General features: G+C 40.4%; 1 protein-coding gene across 2 annotated transcripts in view; it reads left to right on the forward strand.

Annotated features, from left to right (window-relative positions):
- The first annotated feature begins 410 nt into the window (after positions 1-410).
- The window catches only part of b3gat1a (beta-1,3-glucuronyltransferase 1 (glucuronosyltransferase P) a), an 89,601-nt gene continuing 69,238 nt past the window's right edge, over positions 411-20,773 (forward strand). The window contains exon 1 of one of the 2 annotated variants that reach the window (XM_085183785.1): positions 411-1,023. The gene's annotated coding sequence lies outside the window, so the exon portion shown is untranslated. The remainder of the gene's footprint in view (positions 1,024-20,773) is intronic. The other variant, XM_085183787.1, reaches the window with a different exon arrangement.

Below are 20,773 nucleotides of genomic sequence, written 5' to 3' on the forward strand. Positions count from 1 at the left end.
GCCAGTCGTGCGTGAGGCAATCCTTTGTCTGTGAGTGAATTCACCATCGCCAAAACCAACATATGCTCTTGCATACAGCGATGCTCCTCATGACCAAGCTGTTGTCTTGTCAGAGACAAGGGATCTGTAAAGAAGAGTGGCACTGAGTAATGGAGGTTGTGCGGTTTGCCTCTTACTCAGGGTAAGTAAAGTGGCGAACAAGACTCATCAGTGTACTTGTTCCCACTCTTTTTTATTTTGCTCAGCATCTTTTTCCCTCCTGTTTCACTATTGCCCTTTCCTTCCTGCTTCTGAGCAGCTCCTCGTTTCCTTCTTTCCTCACCCCCCTCTCGTGCTCCTTTCATTGCTGCAGCCCACCCTGCTCCGAGCTTTAATGGTACATGCCATTAGAAAGCCCATCTCTGGAAGGGAGGAGGGGGGAGGGTGGTCTCAGCCTCAGCTAAGAGGCTACTTTAGTCTCCCAACATAAGCACATTCACAGATGTCCCTGAACGGGCAGAGTCTCCTCACCCATCACGACAGAGCAGCCCGCTCCTGTGTGAAGTGACGAGCCGTGGACAGAGAGGAACGCAGAGGGATAAAAAGCGAGGTAGTGAGAACGAGGGCGGGAGGGAGAGCAGGAGAAAGAAGAGGTGAAGAGCCACAGAGCAAAAAGAAATACATCGCTGTCACTCTGACGTCTCCCCCCGTGCTCCCTGTTTTGGTGTGAATGCAAGAAGAGGAGAAGGGGGGAAAGGGGGAGGAAAATAAATCCCGGGAGCTTGAGTCGACTCTTTGCTTTATATTCCCATTTTTTTTTCCTTTCTCTCTTTTTTTTTCTATCTCCATCATCCAAGGCATGACGGCGAGTTTCAGCTGGCTCTGCAGATTATAAGAAAGGGATGCTTTTTGAATGCTGCTTCTCTTCTGACAAGGGACAAGGAAGAGCGAAAGAGGGACAATAAACAGGATTTCTAGATTGATTGGGAGTCCCTATGCCGTATGCACTGGAATAGCAGGGTTGCTCTGAAGTCTTTCAATGAGGTAAAAAAAATAAAAATAAAAAAATAAGATTATCTTTCTGTTTTCTGTGCACCCGATTGGCTGTCATGGTCAGATATACATCTGAGAGGCACTTGAAAGCATGCACGTAGAAGCTTGACAGAGATAAACCCATTTCCATGCCGATCAGGTCTGGAACAGCAGTAGGGAGATTGCCATCTTTGTCCCTGGGTCGCCGTGAACAGCGGCACGCTGGAAGTGAGAGGGAGAATCTATTCGTGTTGCATGCCGCAGAGAGGCAGTGTGAGCAGGCTTTCTCTCTCAGGAGAAGAGTCTCAGTCACCCTGATGAAAGGAATTGCTGATAATCCTCATGATGAGCATTTGAGTGCTGAGAGAGCAGAAGGGCAAGGAGAGATTTTCTCTCAACCAGAAGTGCCGCCACACACGGTCTGACTGGAATTTAGAGTCAGCTGGCAAATGGAAACATAAATTTACTGTGTGTGTATATATATATATATATATATATATATATAGATATAGATATAGATATAGATATATAGATATAGATATTAAAAGGTCTAGTGAACAATATACATCCCCCATGAAGAGTATAGAAAAAAAGAAGAGTTGGTAATGGAACAAGATGCTGTTTTCAAAAAAGCAAAGTCCAAGCACTTTCACTTGTTACCCTGGGGAGCTATACACTCCCTTCTAGACAGAAAATAACAACTTGTCCGCACCACTGAACAAAAAAAGAGCATTGGCTTGAGAAAAGGGAAGCTTGAGTTAACTGGGCTGTATGTTCTTTTTTGTGACACCGAGCCAGGAAACTCCCAGCTCTCTGAGAAAAGATGTAACACTTGCTCTCTCGGCCAGCACAGGTGCTCAACAAACATGTGCATGCAGAGAATAACTGGACTGTATGTATGCTGTTATTATATATTGTGGGTCTGGGTGATGATTGTGATTATTAGATGTTTGTGTGTGTACATAATTTGAAAGGTGCAGAAAATAGTGCTCCATCGTGGGGAAGAGGGAAAGAGAGTGCAAATTTGGAGTGTGTATTGGTAATATCAATATTGCAGGGTTCAGTGCTTACTTACATGTGTTTGGTGCAGGTTAGCTGGGAGTTATTAGCCTACTAACAGAAGTGGAAAATCTTGTGCCATGTGGTTACAGGTCTGGAGGTCTGGGCTGTAGTCCTGAGTCCTTAGTCATGTGTCAAGACACATCAAGTTGTCTGTCCCTGGAAGTTCTGACTGGTACATTCACGGCATGTGGACACCCATCATGACATCATTCATATTGGGCAAATATGCTTTCTCTCAGGCTCATATTAACAACAAAAAACAAAAAAGTGACAGATTCGAAGAAATAAACAGTCCAAAATAAGATGTTACACTTTGCTCCCTGTCTGATTTGGTGGAGTAATTTTTATAGTCTTTTATTCAGCTAAGTGGTGTATTTATGTGCATTTGCAACATTAAATAAGAAATGAACCCAAAGCTGTGGTCGCTCAAAGGACAGTGTTTCTATTAGCCATGCTTAGACATACAGTTACGATGCGCAGATATAGGCAAGTGTCTAGCTGTGTTTCTCCACTTAATCTGTGTCACCGTCTGCATACATGACTGCAGCAACACCTGGTGCCTCTTTTTCTATTTTGTACAGTACGGTGGGCTACTGCTCACATGCAGTGAATATGTGCATATTTGCTCCCAGCTGTTTCTCACACGGGTGTCGGGATGCTCGTGTAGCGCACATCTCCCTGACTGTGTATATATGAAGTCTCAGCTCAGTCTGGCAATGTCAGCAAATAGCATCCATATCTCATTTATGGAAGCGGACGGCTTGTCATTACGGTCTGTGTTCAAGGTTGCCCCCTCTTTGGCCACACAATACACAAAGCGCTCAGAGGCCAGAAATAAACACAAACACAGCTACCTTCCACCTGCCACCATAGCTCATGGTTTACAGGACAGAGCAGAACAGAGTCAGATAGGTATTACAAATCTACTCCTCTGGATTTATTTCCAATTTTTTTATAAAAACCTTTTACCACAATTACATATAAATAAAAATTATTTTTGTTCTGCGATGCTATAAAGCCAAAATTTTAATATTTTCCCTGAGTATCCAGTTTCCTTTATAACAGTAATAGAAAGGCCTGAAAGCCTCTTTTTCTCACCGTCTTCCAGAAGGTTGTAAAACCTTCTATGTAGAGTGCTAATTGGTAATGTAAGCACTCAAATTTCTTTATTAGTAAACCTTTTCACTGGATAATAAACCTTGAAATGTTCAGAAATAAATGTCAGGAGCTCAGAAACAAAGGTTTTGAAATCCATATCACCACACTTAGCCGTCTCCACACAATGGCCCTCATTTACTAACAGTGCGTATGCACAAATCTGTGTGTAAATGGTGCATACAAACATTTCCATGCAGACATTAGCAAATGATTACAGCAGCATATTATCACATTTTTAACAGCACTGCTTTAATGTAAAGCGGCAGCAGATTTTTTTTAAACAGTGAGGACTTCAGAATAAAAGTCACTATAATTAACATATAATACACTGTAGCGCCACTGCTATCCACAATCTTAAAGAGGTGCAGGTGTTGAATGTCCATGTGGAATACACATGTTCATCAGTGGCAGCTCAGCAGCATTTCACACTTCATTGCGCGGCGTAATAATATGTACGAAACCTGACAAGACGGAGGGATTAGACTTTGAACAAATGTTTTGAGAGCTATTGAGACGAAACCGCGGAGGTTCAGAAACAGAGAGCACCACGTGGGTGGATGCCAAGCAAGTCTACCTACACTGAGAGCTTGCAGATAAAGGTTTTGGAGCTGGGCAACTTTCATTTATGTTTGATGTATGTTCCGAGTGTGTTGTAGGTTTCTCTTTGAAGGTAACCAAGCTCCTCTGAAGATTCAGTCATGGAGCTGCCCAGCCTTGGGCATCAGAGGGGTAAAGCAGTACGTGACAGTACATTGTCTTTATCACAAAGGGCAGTGTATATGGCTTAACAAAGTCTAAAGCAGCCAGTATGTGTTTGTACAGAGTAGTATACTGTTCCCCATAAATCTCAATGATCATGAAAATAAAATAGATGAAAAAAATCAGACTTTTTGCCAGAAGGCTTTGTCACCTCTGCTTGCAAATATCACACACTGTCATGAGCAAATACAACACCAAAATGTGTGCCTGTATTTCACATTTACATTGAAAAATGAAACTGCCTCAAAGTACTAGTATTACACCAGAAAGCGATGTTTATTACTTATGAATGGTGGAGAAGAAACTGACATTCTGCCTATTTTTATGAAAAACACCTGTTAATTCCTTTCATTCATTTTGTGCCCCCCCTGCATCAACACCAATTACCCACTTTATTAAAACATTATTTTGCACCAGGAACAGAGAGTGTGGTGATTTTTTTAAAAATCTATCTTTATCTTCCACCTCTGTCTCTAAGTGTTCATGGTGCAAATGCTGGGCAAGGATGAATGGAAGACAGATGAGATTTAGACTTGATTCAAGGTTCTTTGTTATATAAATATTTGTTTCCTAGCACTATATGTAAAAGGTCAGTCTGGGCAACAGTGTCAAAAGCTGAACTTTTAATTGTACGAAAACAAATGATGGCACGGTCTGAATATGGCCCAAGGCAGTAGGTGGGGAGGGCGGGCTAAAAAACATGCCCCTTGTAATGAACAAGCGTAGAAGCGAAGTAAAAGCAAAATGACAACTAAAAACAATCTGTTGGGCTTTGCAGCAGTGTTGTTGTACCTCAGCGGATTACACTCCACGGGGCACTTAAAATCTGTCTGGCTGCCCATTAAGACAGACACTATCCTGGCTCATTAATGTCCTGCAGAGGAATTAGAATAAACGGTGCTCTACAGACTCACGTTGGCAGAGGCTCTCTGCCTTCTCTCCAGCAGCTTTTCTCCCTCCAGGGACAGCAGTTGTTTGCCCGCGGTACACCAGAGTAGCTTGGAGTGACCAGCAACATCAAATAATTAGATGCTCCACTCCTCCAAATGGCTGTAGCTGTTGAATTCATCCTGACTTGTTACAGCTATTTCAGGGACGATGCCAAATATAATCACTGTGTAGGATACCAACACTCACTTCAATGGGAAAATTGGGTTTGAAAAGCAAAGATTATAAGAAGAGGTTGGGATGCTATCTTGAAAGTAGCGAGCGATGACGCTCATAATCAAGTGCATTAAAGTCAAAGGAAAAGAGTGCCTGAAGGGGGACTAGATTAAGTTCTTCTTGTTTTTTGTTTTTCTGAGCAAGTTTTAGCATTTTTTAACAAGTGTTTAAATGTCCTGAAAGGTTATTGCTTCATAGCTGGTGCTTTTTCTTACTTTTAAATTGCAGTTATGAACAAAAAAGGGGAAAAATATATTGGATATCATCATTTGTTGGGTGGAAACCATTGCATCCTGTCAAATAGATCACTATTCCTCAGGCCAAGGGAGGAGACCCTCAGCTTTGGTTGTTCTTTTTGTTGCTGCTGCCATGTTCTTGCGTTATAAATGCATCCCGCCACTAGATGCCTGGTTCACTAAATCAATGTCAAATGAAAATAAATCAGTTATTTTTTTCTTCTTCTTCTTTTTCCTTTTAAACCAACAAAAGAAAATCAATGTGTCAGTTCAATAAACTACACAAGTATGTTTCTCTTCTTGCCTTATTGCTGCGGGGAAATGAATTAAAATTTTCAACAACAAAAAAAAAGAAAGAAAGAAAGAAAGAAATGTGACATTTTACCAGCTTAAGTTAACGTGTTTATTTCGCATACGCTGAACAAGTTGGTCTGATCATTAATCAAATGAGCAACGGGGATTTGCTGCTTTGGCTTGTAATGCTGTTTACCGGTTTAATCAGTAATGCTGCACGATTCAAATAAGTTTACCCTTTTTCTTAATTATTTTGTTCTTGTATAATCTCATTATGTGTATTTGTGGCTAACCATAGTCCCTGGGGGAAGTTCTGCTGTTTTAGAAAAAAAAGAAGGGAGAGAAGGTATTAGAGACAGCTGGCAGTGTGGTATCAGTTGTGTTCACATTCATCGGGCATGCTGTAGATTAGGAGCAGAGATGCTACCGGAGGCATATCGTATGTGCAGTCGCATACTCTATGCAAAGGCACACAAAGCCACACACAGTCTACAATATCTGCAAGCACAAACAATAAAGCTTTCCCTCCCCCTATTGTCGAATCCTATTCTGCTAAATAGTGACCAAGAATAGGGTGGAAAACACTTTTTTTTTTTATCCCTTTTCTTCTCTGTCTCAAACCATCTTAATATACTTTCATTGGGTGCATAAGCGAGGAGGGAGAGCCTCTTTGTGTCCTTCATGGCAAAATGAGCTTAACCTATAATCAGCGTGCTGGAGATGGCACAGCTCGAGCATCGCGGGGAGCGTTCAGCCCAGAGGTGGGAGCTTTTGCATGAAGCCAGCTGTGAGGCTATAGTATAGTTCCCTGCCTTAACAGTAGGTGTCTGAGATCAGGGGGGGCTGATATGATCATTTCACATGATGACAGGGGTTTTCCCTTATCACGAACATGTCCACACAATGATAATGTGACCTGACAGTGCTGGTGATCACTGTGGGCGAGGTCTGTTGGCGCTGGTTAGAATGGAATATTTCCGAGGGTCACACAAACACACACACAGACACATAACATGTAGTTTTCAATATTTTATGCATGTGCCAACTTGGAGATCATTCCTGATGTTTTTGGAGTCTGTTCACAGCTATCAACACCAAATATAAATGGCTGACTGAGTCTTCTTTGGCTTTTTTTGTGCATTTGTTTCTTTGTTGTTGTTGTTTTTTTCTTTATCCGCCTGATAAAAATCCAGCTCCTACTTGTGCAGCTGTTTATACTTACAAATTAAGCAGCAGTGATGGCGAGCACACAGCACAATAACATATTCCCAGGCACAAACGAGCTCTCTCAATTACCCTCTCGAGAAAATTCTAGAGGCTTTGACGTAAATCCCTCAGCTTTAACTACAATAAGCATCCGTCCACCTCTCCAGGGGGAAAGGATCACCTTTTGAACATGCTGAGAGATTATTGCAGCGAACACATGGACACATTTATGAACCTCAGCCAGCTGCAGCCAACAAATGCAATACAATGAAAAAAAGTGGCCTACCCATGAAAAAGAGATTGTGCTATTTCTCAGAAGCAGTATGAATAAGGAATGTGCTTCATTTAATCAATATTGGTATTTATAGAACGATGTCTATTCAGCATAAAACTTCTAATTGACTACTAATTGACATAATGGATGGGTAATAATATGAGTAAAGCTGACAGCTGAGACATGGCATAGACTAATTTGCTTTCTGCTTAACCCTGATTAACTGCTCACCTCAAAGCGGGCTTACACCAAAAAAGAAAAGGCATCTTTCTAAGCTGATTAGGATGTATTTTGACCTCTTACATGTTACATTGTTAAACACGCCTTGCAGGTAAACTGACATTTCGATGGAGGTTTTTCTCTGATTCTCTGAGTTTTCCACTGATCTTTACTTTGTAATGCAAAAAAGTTTGTTTTCAACAAGTCAGCAACTTTGGTTATTCTTGTTTTTGTTGTAGGTGGATTCTATACTCTGTCTGTGTTCCCATCTGTGGCCAGATCTGTGATCTTTGAAGGTGTTCAGCTTCATCCAGAATAACTCCTGATATTTCACCTTTGTTACCAGCTATACAGGAGCCAAGCATCTTGCACTTTTCCTCTTTTGTGGTGCATTGTGTAAATATTGAGATGCTATGCACTCGACAAAAAATAAATAAATTGCTCTTCGCTAAGCAGGTCCTTGATGTGTTTTGAGAAATCATTGTTAGAATTAACGATGGTTCCAGACGTGAGAATTCATCAGCAGGCTGCATCTCATTTGTGCTGAGCTTCATTCATAATGTTATTAACAAACTGGATGTTTGACAGACAGAGACTGTGTTTCTCTATCGTGTTATTGACTCACCTGAGACCAGTCGCAGCAGATGGTTGCCTGTCTCTGAGCCTGGTTCTACTGAAGGTTTCTTCCTGTTAAAAGGGTGTTTTTCCTTCCCACTGTTGCCAGGTACTTGCCCATATTTGGGTTTCTGATTGCTGAGGCTTTCTTACCATCACTGTGGGCTCTTTACCTTACAATATAATGCACCTTCGAGTGACTATTGTTGCTATGTGACTATTTGGTGCTATGTAAATAAAAGTGAATTCAACTGACTTGACTAATTAGCTACACCACCTATTTTTACAGACATTTTTTGCCCCCTGTCCAAACTGTTTTGAGACAGACCGCTGCCACCAAACTTAAAAATGGCCTTATCGTTTTCTTAACAAAATTAATTTTCTCAGCTTAAACATTTGATATGTTTTATGAGTTTCATTTTAAGTGAAATATAGGCTTTATGAGATTTGCAAATCTCAATCTATTGTCACTTCCATACCAACGTTTTTGGAATTGGGCTTGAAAATATAAACACTTAACATTCACTAAGTAAAAAATAAAATAAAATAAATCTTTGAGTCATGCTGTTGTGATTGGCAAATACTTTCCTTAAACTACACCCCTGCAGATTCTGTTCACAGAAGGCGGCCATATTAACACCTGCCAAAGGAGAGCTACAGTTCCTGCCACAGTACATGGAGCTGGTCTCCAGGACCACATTTTGCAATGACACACACACAGACTTACAAGGTGAGAACAATGCCAGCTTCACTACTGCAGTTCATAATAAACTGACTGACCCTTTGAGGGCGTGCATGAGATTCTGTCTCTCTGTCACAGTTCACAGTGTAAGCTGCAGTTGTGGACCTTTGCAAAAACCAGCTTAGTGTGAAATAAGAAGGAATGCCAGGCTATTAGTGCGTTGATTTTCTAAATGATTTTCTAAATGATTTTCTAGATCTGAGACCAATCGGATTTACTAATCTATCCCATGAAAACACTATTTAAAACCATGACATTCTTGTGTTTTTTGTATTTTTTATCTTTTATTTTTTTCATTTTATCCACCAGTGCTGGATGTGCTGAACTCATTTTCTGCCATGGCGCAATCATCCTCGTCACACAGTATGAAATAGGATTGGCACAGTGAGGCCTGTCTGGTTTTCCTATTCAGAGTTACTCGAGCTAATGTATGCAGCAGTTGTGACTGTTTTGACTTAGTGAGATGGATAAACACTCCTTTACAACAGGGAATTGCTCTAGATTAAATATTAATGAATGTTTCTTCCGTGTGTGAGAAATTTACATATGAAGACCAGCAATATCAAGCAAGATGGACCAAAAGTGATTAAATTTATCGTTTTTTGATTTCACTGTTAAATTAGGTTTGTTATGATGGACCTTTAGAGGAACTAATTGAAAATATGCCCACTTTAAGACGTCCCGGTGACATGAGTGAGAGGAAGAAGGATTTCATGTTCCAAAAAAACACTTCCTTATGAATAACGAGGAGTGAGACATGACAGGCCTCAACTAGCCTGTTGTTATTGTTCTTGTTGACGTGACTGCGTGGCATTTCATGTGCAGTGGGTGCCAATTACATCCCACTGACAATCAATGCAAAGTGTCCCCGCTGCCGCTGATATACTATTAAAACGTGGGTTTGAACCACTTTAGTAAGTTTACTTTGCGTATGAAATATCGTCTCTGTTGTTGCTTTTGAGGATGAGAGGCCCGCTATGAGGTGACGTGCTTTTGCGACTAATTGTTACGATCAAGTTAAAGTCAAAATTTGAAAAGGACGAGCTGACCCGTTGGAGCGTCTTTTCGTTTATCACCTTCTCTGCTCTGGGCTTCAATTTTTGAGCTTAATAAGAGCAGGGAGCAGCAAGTCTGACCGGCGTTAATTTGCTAAGCTTCTCAGCTATAAGAGTTAATTACCGTGAACAAACTGTGAAATACAGATACAAAATAAAGAGCTTAAACTGTTCATGCTTGTAATCATTTCCATAATCATTTCATAAGTGTTAAGTCTCTCTGCCAAAGAAGACTGGCACATTATGAAACGCGTGGACTTTAACGACAGCAGGCTTTCAAGGTCTATATTTCAGAACATGGAGAACGTCGACAGATGCCCAGTCTAATTTCTCTGTACTTAATGCTAACTAAGTTGTAGTTTTTATTTGCAGTCCTGAGGGCTGCTGCGTGATGCCCCTTAGGCTACAGCTACGGAACTTGTCCGTACCATCTGACTGCAGATACGATGGCCATGAATATTATCATTATCACTTAAAACATATCCAGAAATTACTAGAGCAGAAACTGAGCAATGATTTGTGCAGTCATGGTGCACAATTTGCACTTTATTTCAGCATGGGCATTCATGGCACTTCATAGCATGGCCTTGATGTTCATTTTACTGTAAGGTCAGCATTTAAAAGGCACAATCTGTAATATAACTATGGGAACCACTTATAACGCATTTTCATGCTGCTTTTGGATGATCACTAAAAGCAGCTGGGCTTTGAGACATTATAATCACAGACAATGTGAAAAAAAAAGTGGACTGAAAGCATAGCTGGAATTAATGTCATATATGGATTGTTACAATTTTCAGTAGAAAATGAGGGTCTATTGAAAAATAAACATATCCTAGTGCATCTTTGTCACTGACCTGACCTGAGAGTAATGCATTACAGGGTGGAACACACTGTCATCTACTTCAAGTTTAGCCATCTCCCTGTAAGGCAGGTGATTTCTGAATGACTTATCCAGTTGTGTTCTTAACAGATCAATAGAGCAGTGCGCTGAGGGACCTATTATACTGTTTCCTCTTTAGATTCCAGCGCAGTTTGAGAGGATCTCAATGAGAATGAATCAGCATTGTAGTCCTTTTTGTTCCCGTGAGAGACTCTGAGAAATATCTTATTCATGCCTACCTCATCTTTGCAAAAGTACAGGGGAAATGGAGCAAAAGAGTGCTAGACAAGCTTTCTGTAAATTGTTACTGTGTAGATAAAGTGGTAGTTGCATTAAATGCCATCTAGGTATCTCTGACAGAGTAATAATTGTTTGTGCTGCCTGATGACGCACCCGTGTGAACGTGCGGTGTCTCCAAAATGCTGCGCGCTGATCGAAGTGGCTGTGTGAACATTTTCAAACGTGGAACTTGATGCCCGCCTCAGGCGGAGCCCAGCTGGAACCCGCCTCAGCTATGTGGTGTCCAGTAATCTCGCATCTGTTCTCCTGATACGATTTATATATACAAATCTATATGGGAATGTCTGTTTCTACTATTCATATATGTTAAATTAGCAGTAAACCGTGGTATAATGTGCTCTCATTAAGCATAGCAAATTTAATTTTAGCTCAGTGTCTTCGTTATTGAATGAAAACAACACTAGGCGACATGAAAGCTCATCATTGCAGCAATACAAATGCACCCGCAGCGAGCACCTTATCAGTTAAAGTGAGTCTGTGTGTATGCATATCCTTTGTTTTTTACTTCCATAGACACAAATTCTGTAATTTGAATGAATGCCAAAAGGCTGTGCGTGGCTACAAGCTGCTCAGTTTAGCATTATTGCTAGGCGCAACTGAACAGAACAATGTTCACACTGATGGAAGGAGTCAAGTTATAATATGCAGTGGGTTGGAGGCCCGAAACAAATGCCCTTGTGTGATTGATTACGCGCTACAAGCTAATGAGATAAACAGAGCCTGAATCGATTCAGCCGAGGTGGAATCATGCCAGAGGGGCATATGCAGCCATGTGCAATGACTCTATTGACACGCTCATATTCAAAGGATCAGTGAAAGAAACCAAGCTCCGGTTTCAGCTGAGAAGAGAGCTGTGTCCTCTTCCACTGCACAGAGCTGCTTTATACCCAGCACTGCAATAAGGGTTATTGTGGTCAATTCAAACACTCACGATGAGATCTGACAAGCTAGATACTTACTGCTAAACAACCACTGTTAAGAAAACCTTTTTTCAAAGACAGACAAGAAAATGGCATTGCAACAGGCCATCTAGAATTAGCAGATGGCAGAAAATCTTCTACTTTAGATGGCGACAAAGCCAAACAGCAGTTTACAAGTGTGAACAACCATCAGCATGGGAACTATTTTCTGTAGCTGCTGCAGTTTTGGCTCATTGGCCAGTGACAGATATTCTAACTACTGTGGTTGACCAATTAAAGCTTTATGTTTCAACAAGACAACTATGAGAGGATGAAAACGGCTGGGCTGGGCACCTGTGAGTGCCTTTCCAGGAGCTAAATGCTGAGCGTGTTTAAGGCGGTGAATTAGAAACACCGAGTCCAGAGACAAACTACTCTTGCAGTTTACAAAATAACAATAATCCGCTCTGGTTCTTCATATAATTGTGGTTACGCGTGAGATACTTTCTAAGGTTCAAAAGAAGCTAAATACTTGTTTGTCCCACTCCCTGGGGCTTGACCTTACACACCAAAATCCAACATGAGTTGTATTTTTCCATGTTGCATCTTAATTTCTATCAGCACGGACAGCGTTTGAAACACAGATCAAGCATGGTGGATTTTAAGCCTTTTCACGCTCTCCGATAAGCACGATAAGCACGACTGCAGAGAAATACGACCAAACTCCTAGAAGGGCATTCACAGGGGGAGTGTTCACTTGACTGCTTTACGATTGTGTCACTCAAAGTCTTGTCTGCACACTAGAGGACACGAGGGGGAGATTCATCAGTCACCGAAAATAGGGAGTGGACGATAAAGTACAGTAGAGTATGGCATTATTAACTTTTTTTTGCAGACGACAAAGGGGACGGGTGTGCCAGTGTCTATGTGCCTCCAAAGGCTTAGAGGGAAAACACAAAATTTCATCAGTGTCCAAGTGCATAAAAATTAATTTGTTGTAGTGTCTGATGATAAGCCTTTAGGCAGGAATTCAGCAGAGTGGCAGGGTTGTTACAATTCCTACACAGATGAACAGTTCAAAGAGAGAGGCTTTTTCATTTGATTCTAGACTTTCCCCATGAGACTGACATTTCCTTTTGCCGCAAAAGATCATCTGTGTGTTTGTGTTTGGAGGTGCATTATCGTTAAAGCTTTAACATATATGTTTATGTGGCCTGTACAGTACACTTTAGAAAAGCAGGATCTCCCACATTAAACGAGGCTTAATCATTAAAAGTTAAATATGTAAAAGTGTTAAGCAGCTTAAGCATCATCACAAATGATCCTCGTTTTTTTTTTTTTTTGCTCAGTCCTACATTTAAAACAGTGAACTCATATATAGTGACTGTAAAGTGTAATAATGTTTAAACCGTAACCCTGTAGCAAGCTCTTCATTCAATTTCAAAGAAGTGTTTTTATGTTAAGTCTAGAAGGCAAAGCTTAAATCTACGAGTTATGTAAGAAGCCCAAGCTTCAGCTAAAGGAATCACGTGTTCTTTGTACTTTAGAAAAATGATGTAGTACACATCTCTTTCAAAAGACGCTAAACTGGCTGATTCCACGGTTCAGTGGTTGTACGGTGCAGCAACAACAGTGATGCTAATCACCACATGACTCATGGTGATTGGCAATGTTCGAGTGATGCCTCAATGATGCTGTGATTTGAGTATAGCAAAAATAAACAGGCTTCTGCACTACCTTCAAAACTGAGAAATCAATATGGTTTCAGCCACGCCACACTGCAAATGAAAAGCATGCATGCCATGATAATGGATATGGATTCCTGCTTGTGTGGCTCATATTTCAGCACCATGCTGTGCTAAAAATCTTCATATTTAGCACTAAAGGAGATGGTTGATGGTTGTGCACAGGAGAGGAAGTGCATTTTTTTCTGGTGTGACCTCTTTTAGAATTACTCCCAAAAGAGCAGAGGAATAGTCACTTTGTGTGGCTGCAATATTCTTTTTGAGTAGACCTTTCCTTTAACCTATAACTGCTTAGCATATAGTACTGTGGGTGGGTTTAAAAGGCCACTGCCAGATCTGCCTGCTGCTGCTCTTATAATTAGTAGCGGTCAGAGGCCAGGACAGCAAACACAGAGTGGAGATGAACTTTTAGACGGCGGGTAAAATGCAGCAAGGTAGGCAAACATTACTGTATGCAGAAGAGACAGTGAGGAATCAAGGCAGAAAGAGCTACATTAGAATACGTATCCTGCTGAGAGAAGTTCCATCACAGTCTTGGGATGTCTCTCATTGTTTGTAACTACTAAGACACCTTGTCTGCATCAGGCATCCTGGTGTGTCTTTCTGTTTGTGAGCCTTTCATGATGGTGTGTTTGTGTGTCTCTCAGGGTCACAGCGTTGTATTCCGGATATATTTGCTTCATGAACAAGTTGTGGGTTTTTCTGTGGCTCCCAAGGATGATGTTACCAAGGTGATTCTGTGGTTGTCACAGGAAATATTGTCATAAAGAAGATACAATTTTTTTATATATTTCACTGGGAATCTTCGGATCATCTAGGATCATGTTTTCATGGCTTTATCAACTCTTATGATTTCGATCAAAGCATATTGGCTCCTTGATGTTAATGGGACGTGGGTGACTATAAACATAAGCCATCCCCACTTATATTTAACTGGCTTTAATCTAGATATGTTTTCACATTCGGATTTTAATTTAAACATTTGGTTTAATACTTTCTTTATATTGTCTGCATATTCTCAGAAATTATCACTGAAAAGCAGTGTCTGTGTTGATGGACATTAAAAGGGTTACATGGCAAGCCTAGTTTGCCTGTGATGTTAGCTTGTATTAGCAGACTACACAGCTGTGACTAGAGCCTGGCTGATAAAGGATTTTGGAGACAAAAATCCAATATTCCGATATTTCCCTGACACCATTAGCCATTTATTTTATTTGCTCTACTCCACAGCTCAGATTAGCTGCACATGTTGCAGAGTGCCTTCTGATGGACAAACTATGCAACATCAACACTTCTAATATGTCTGAAGGGTGTTTCTCCCATTTCTTCTGCGCTTTTTTATTTTCATTTATGGGCCTTTACAAAATGCAGATGATAGATTGAGAAATAACTAATATTAGCAGATAATGTCGGGCTGCTGACAATTGTGTTGGGCCCCAGCTATGACATGACTCAGACAGAGTTGTATGGATGATAACAGCCAAAATCACGCTAAAATCAGTCAAGCAATAAAATTAACTCTATCCAGAGGCTTTTGTCACAATCCATTTTCTCTAAGATGTCCAAAAGCTGTAATACCATCCCTTGAATATTCTGCTTAATAGTTGCTGTAAAATTATAGCTTAGAAGCAGATATTCATATTCATTCAGTCATTCTGATATGTATGAATTGTGGCTGAATATGCTGGTTTAACCTGGTCATCTCTTACTCGTCACTATTTATAATAATAATAATAATAATAATAATAATGCAAAAATTGTCCTATACACTGTGCTGATAGGAATCAAACACATTCAGACACTGTTCTATAGTCAAATCTATGTTTAACAAAGACAAATCCACTATTTTACACATTTCATCCTTGTTTCTTTTTGGACCAAAAATTACAGCGGTGAAGTTCCACTTTCAAATTCTCATCAGCGCTCACTTCAGTGTAATTACATTTTTCCTCCATTTGTTAAGCTCTCTCAAACAAGAACAACATGCAAGAATGCTTTATACCACTTTAGTTCATCGATTTCCGTTTTGAGTTAAACATCAGTGTGCTTTGTTTTTTGTTAGTTTAAAGAAAATCTATGCAGATGCAAAGTTTTAGTTTTCCTGCAGAGAATCTTATTAAAACAGGTGATCAGTGCTACTAAAGAATAAAAAAAAACAATTGAATGAAAAACTGCAAGCATTATGTCAAAAGCAAATAGCTTAACAGATTAAATAAACAGGCAATGGCTCCATGGGGATCTAAATAATATGGTTCGAAATAGACAGGCTTTGAGTGTGGTCTAAGGCGGTGATTACTTCAGCATCCAGATCGATGAAAATTGTCCAGATCACCAAAGTCATTTCCTGAACCAAGCAAAGGGGATGACAATTTGTTTTTTAGACCACACACGAGCAGATTTTTGTTAGTTTGTTTCGTTACTTGTTTGTGCCTGTCTTTCATCCTGAGATTGTCTAATGAGTGATTAGGGAGGCCAAAAGGGCTAAATGTAAGAGGGTTTAACCCAGTGAAAAAAAGAAGAAAGGGTATCCTGCAAAGCCGCGTTAAGCTTCAGTTATCTGATAAACGCAGTGTGCCCAAAGTAGCTTCAAAGACCAGCTCCTCACTCGATTAAGAACAATGTAGTACTGTCCTGGCTCCATAAGGAAGGAACAACAATAACAAACCAATCTTAGGAATACCTTGTGATTGCTGAAGTTTTATCGATTGGGTGTTAACCACTCAATCGATAAAACTCGCTCACACTTTCCTCCATTGTTGGCGGGTAGAAATAATTAGGAGTGTTAGGATCCAAACAAAATACATTTTTTCAGCAACATTGTAGCCTTGGTAAACAGCCGCAAAGTGTCTAATAAATGCCACATGCATAGAGTGTGTTCACGTCTTAAAATATCAGGGGTTGTTCATGTCCACTCAGTTTTACTTTTATTTATTTTTTCGGAGTTTTGATTTTCAAGTAGAAATTCAACACACAAATGACTTGGATTAAATAATTTCCATCCTGACATTATTCTCTCTCTCGTTTAAACATAATTGCACCATCATGAATCACTTATACCTACAAAAAGCGATCGAAATATAACTAATCATAAAACTGAAGTAGCTGGGAAATGTACACCTACATCTCAATCAAGGCAATAAAATTTAATAAGCCTTTGAAACCGCAAACAGTGGTTGAATCCAAACATATTGTACAAACATGGCAAGAGATTTCATTAATCAAAATCCCCTGATGTCAAAAGGAAGAGGGGGTGAAAAAAAAAAAAGAAAAAGACAAAGACTGAAGATTTTCCTCTGGCTCAGATTAGCACACACAGCACGTAAGCCTACAGAGATACCAACACTGACTTTTCTCACAACTGAATACTGACAGGAAATGTTAACTCAAACCTGTTTGCCCCAGGAAACATCTCAAGGTTAAGAGAAGCCATGCATGAGGTCTGTATTCTCTGAAAGAAGACCTGCGCCCTCAGACCACCTGAGCCATTTCTTTTTCTCTCCGAGGTACCAAAATACTTCTCCATCCTGCTTTCCAATGTAACCAGTAGCCTCAATCTTTCTGCTTGGACCTCTGTTTTGCCTAAAGGCACTGAAGTTGATTAAAGAGACAGTGTCAGATATGAAGCACCTCTCGCAGACCGTTACCAGTTGGAGGCCAGAGTGCTCACGCGGGTGTTTTTTCACGTGGAATCACCTTGACACAGCACCTCTAATATCACTGGGCCTTAACTCAATCTCACCATAGTATGGTGTTAGATGAAGCAGGCAATAAGCTGTGAGGATGAACGGACAAAAAGCAATACGCCCAAACTCTATTACTGTTAATTGAACTGGAAAGGAAGAGGGATATGTTAGAAAGACAGGCAACAGGGAGAGAAAGAGATAGATAGTACATGGGGGTAATATACAGAGAGAACCTCCAGTAATAGCAATCTTATCTCTAGGTGAACTTAAGGTATGCAAGAGGTTAATTCAGTGTCGCATCGGAGAGACGGGTCCATTACACCGTCTCATCTGAGATACAGAGGCATGATGGTATCGCTACCTATCTGGGAATAAAAGCCAATTTGTGTAGGGATTTAGAGCTAATTGTAGATGCATGAAATCCAAAACGACTTCTTGTGCGTTACCAGCTGAAAACAAATGTGCTTCAGAAGTTTCGGACTCACAAGCTGATGAAAATTAATCACTTTTTTCTCTTTGTTGTTTTATTAGGAGATTGTCGTGCTTGCTGTCTATAGATTATGCATTAATCCAAATCCCATTTACAGTACAGGCATTAATTTCCCAAAGGTGTCAGACACAAGTAACATTTTGCTCAGCAGCTCTGAAAGAGGAAGAGGAGACAGGACCGTCATTTGCTCTTCTCTGTTCCTGTGAGCGCAGACGTCTGATGGGTTGGGAATTCTGCAACAGCTGGGGCCACAAACACACAGGATATAATCTGTTCAGTCAAAGCTACCTGCGGCATGCAAGACTAAAGGACTCTGCTCAGTTTTAAAAACCTGAGCATCTACAGGTTCTGTAAATGTGTTATCTCAGAGCTCGTATTGCCTTCGTTGGTATTTTGAGCGACATTTCCTTGAGATCATTCCACTCAACACCTGATGTGTTTAGAGCTGCTCAAGGCTGAGCGAAGAAACAAAATCATTTCACATTCAAGTGGCATGTTCTGATAAGCACCTGACAGAATTTAAAAAAAACCCAACCTAAACTGTCCACCACGATTGTTTTGCTGTTTTGTGATTTACAAATCACATTGCATTATTCCTAAGCTGCGGGCTTCTTCTGGACTCCGCTATCCAACAACTGGAGACTGTCTCACTACGATGTCCAAGAGATGAGTCATCAGTGACATCAGCAAATGTATTACATTTAGGAATGAAAACGGGGTACTGTGTATGAAAATGGCTACAACTGCTGTAAACAGTACTTCTGCTACATCCTGTGAATTAAAGCTAACAGTGTGCACTTCAGCCACATCCTGATTGTTTGACAAAAATCCACTGTGGTTGGGTAGAGAGGCAAAAATTACAAAAAGCATTGTAGCACTGCCCAAATGGAGACATAAGTGTATATGCTGCTGTTGTTGGGGTTTTTATTTTCATTTTTTTTTTTTTTAACTCTCTGCAAAATGTGCAAAAAGACACCAGCATGCATGTTGTTCAAGAAGAACCTGCATACCCTGCTGCAGTTGTATGTCATCATCAATAATATACACTGGCTCTATTCTTACCAGAACCCAACATAATTCTACGAAGACAGTCTGATCAGACTGGGAGTCAAATCCTTTGCTACATGAGTCTTCCAGACAAAAGTTGTCTGTCTTTAATGTTCCGCATCCAAAGAAGCTGGTGAATGGCAGCTTAAGGACAAATGCCCTCGCTCATTCATCAAAACCAGACAACCACTTCGTGCCCGGTGGCCCCAGTGACAGATGAAGACCAAAACATCTTCTGGGGGGCAATAGCTTTGGCTATTTTTTATATTTTTTTTAAATCCATATGTGCTTCCCCTGGCTGCTCCCTACGCCGCGGGATTATAGAAAGCCTCTCTACATTTTGTCTTGAGCAATGAACTGCATGACAAATTGCTCTTTGCACTTTAAGCCGAGTTCAGTAGGGTCCCAAATTGGCATTTAAAAGTGTGCAGCGAGAATGAGACAGATGTGGCTGAAGCGGGCTGTGAAGACGCGTGGAGACGTAAATCACATTTTGTATTTGGAGGCGCGGGGAGGCAGCCATCAGGGAGAAGTGATTATATTTGAAGGCCGGTATCAACTGGAGTCTTCGCTGCATATTGTTAGAAGTCGGCTGAAATGGGAGGAGAGTGCACTGGTCGGAAAGGAGAAAAGAAATTAACTCACATAGAAATATGGGATTCCACGTTTCTTTCAAAGCTCTGAAAAAGCCTTTGAAGAATGACTGCCTTTCTAAACAACCTAATTCACCTAGGCGCAGATAGATCTGAATTTTTACACTATCACTCAAAAGTATATATATTTATGCCCACAGAAAACAGCAAACTATATTGATTTGAGAGCTGAACCTAAAACGGTCTATTCTTACAGCTTCACAGAGCACATAAAGACACTCTGGCAAAAAGGAGAGTTTACAACTTCCTTTAATGCTGCATAAATGTGGGACTGTCCAGAAATTAGATAGCAGCAGCAGTCGAGGTGACACACTCTTTGTAACAACAGCACTCCCTTAGTGCTCCACTCTGCAGAGGGCTGTCTAGCACATCGACATGGGTGGTGAGACCATAAAGACTGAATTCTATAATGTACAGTTTAGACAGCTGCTGTCATTATTAGGTGTGACTAACCAGTCTTTGCACAACAAACACAACAACAACAAGTTTGCAAATAGCTAAAATCTCCAACATGGTTAGCTTTAAATTAACATTAGCATCAGTAATTCGCTTTACATTTTGAACATCAATACAACTTGTATTGATGTTGGAGAAATGCCTTAAACATAATTCTACCTGAAGTTCAGAAGACAGTGATAGCTGACCCTTTTTTAAATAAGACCAATGGATGATGTCACAGTAGGTATGTCCATCTGTCACATCATCTGTCTACACTGTCCTGACAAGCACATTTATAAATAAAGCAGCTTGATTACCTAAGCCCATGAAGATATAGACTCAAGAGCTGACAGAGTTGAAATAGTAAAACCTAATAACAGGTAAATTTAAATTTTACATAATTTATCAACACTGTTAGTTAGCTAATTAGCTAACCAACCTGGACTTATGATACCCATTTCTAGGGAGACTTTGTCACTTGTTTAGTCTACCCTATAGGGTCATGTTGCAGCCATGCAGTAGCATAGCTACACAAGCCAGGCTTGTGAAACGGTTACTTTAATACTAGTATTTTGCAATTCTTTTCCCAGTTACCTGAAGGCTTACAGCGGGTGAATTGCTGAGACTCAGTCACACAATGAGTTAAGAGTCAAAAAAAAAAAGAGGCTAAAAAGCTTCAGAGCGGCTGGCTTATAGTCTAATTCCCAGTTACTCTGGCACTATGGGTGACCCATTCACATTACTTGGTCATTTTATTCAGTGTCAGTATTAAAGCTTCTGATTGATGTGGGTTTAAATTCAAATATGAGGGCTAAAACTGGCTATTTTCTCTAGTTTCTC

This window comes from Neolamprologus multifasciatus, chromosome 14 (genome assembly GCF_963576455.1).
Source record: "Neolamprologus multifasciatus chromosome 14, fNeoMul1.2, whole genome shotgun sequence".
NCBI lineage: Eukaryota > Metazoa > Chordata > Actinopteri > Cichliformes > Cichlidae > Neolamprologus > Neolamprologus multifasciatus.